Source organism: Pteropus alecto, unplaced genomic scaffold (assembly GCF_000325575.1).
Source record: "Pteropus alecto unplaced genomic scaffold, ASM32557v1 scaffold63, whole genome shotgun sequence".
Lineage (NCBI taxonomy): Eukaryota > Metazoa > Chordata > Mammalia > Chiroptera > Pteropodidae > Pteropus > Pteropus alecto.
In genome coordinates, this window is record NW_006434897.1 from 7,229,553 (window position 1) to 7,230,762 (window position 1,210).

Below are 1,210 nucleotides of genomic sequence, written 5' to 3' on the forward strand. Positions count from 1 at the left end.
ATAGACACCTTTTCAGGATGGGTAGAGGACTTCCCCGCCATGAAAGAGACTGCCTTAGTAGTTTCTAAGAAACTACTACAAGAAATTCTCCCTCAATTTGGTCTCTCCGGAGCTTTAGGATCAGATGATGAGCCATCCTTCATAGCAAAGGTATCACAACAACTGGCTAGCTACCTAGATTTGCATCACTGCGCCTACCGGCTCCAAGGTTCGGGCCAAGCAGACCGAATAAATTGGACCCTAAAAGAGACATTAGTCAAGTTAGGATTAGAAACTGGTGGGACCTGGGGAGAACTTCTCCCCTTTGCTGAGCCAGGTGTACTCCATTTATTAATCGATTCACCTCATTTGAAATTTTCTTTGGAAAACCCCCACCTTTAGTACCTAGAATAGAAGATGAGAAAAAGTTAGAACTACGTAACTTTGTCTTACTTAAGTCTTTACAGGCCCTTCAAAGTGTACAGAAGGAGATTTGGTCCCAGGTTCGTGCTGCCCACTCAGCCCTGGGGGACGGACTTCCCCATCAGTTTCATCCTGGGGACTCTGTGTGGATCCGGAAGTTCACTTCCAAGGGACTAGAACCCAAATGGAAAGGACCCTTCGCTGTCTACCTGACAATGCCCACTGCAGTTAAAGTAGACAGCGTCCCATCATGGATTCATCACTTCCACGTGATGCACAAGAGTGGACAGCTCAGGAAGACGGGACCTTAAGGCTAAGATTCAAGCGTACATAAGTCTAACCTTCTGTTTCTTCCTTTTTTCCTCTTTAGCCCAAGCATACAGAAACATATACCAGCCTAGAGTATAGAAGCTTATAGTAACTGAGATCGGTGAAATCATTGCCCAGAACATCGCCAGCCACGGTACTCCAGAGATCTGAGTAAACTTGTGCCAGCTTGCCAGAGATCCCCTCGGGATCCTTCCTAGGTGGAAGAGCATATTTAGGCTACAAGGGGGGGACCCGTCTGTGGCATATTATCGGCTGAGAAAAGCCTCTTAGAGATAGGACTCTATATTTGTCCTCAAGGACCTTACCCAGGGATATCTGGCCACATAGGTAATATGGGACTTGGATGTGAGGCCCAAGGCCAATTTTCTTGTGCTAACTGGGGTTATGAGACTATTTCCACTATAGCTAATTATAAGAAACAGAATGATCATATTAAATTAATAAAAGGACCAAGCCCCTCCACATCCTCTCTTGGGTC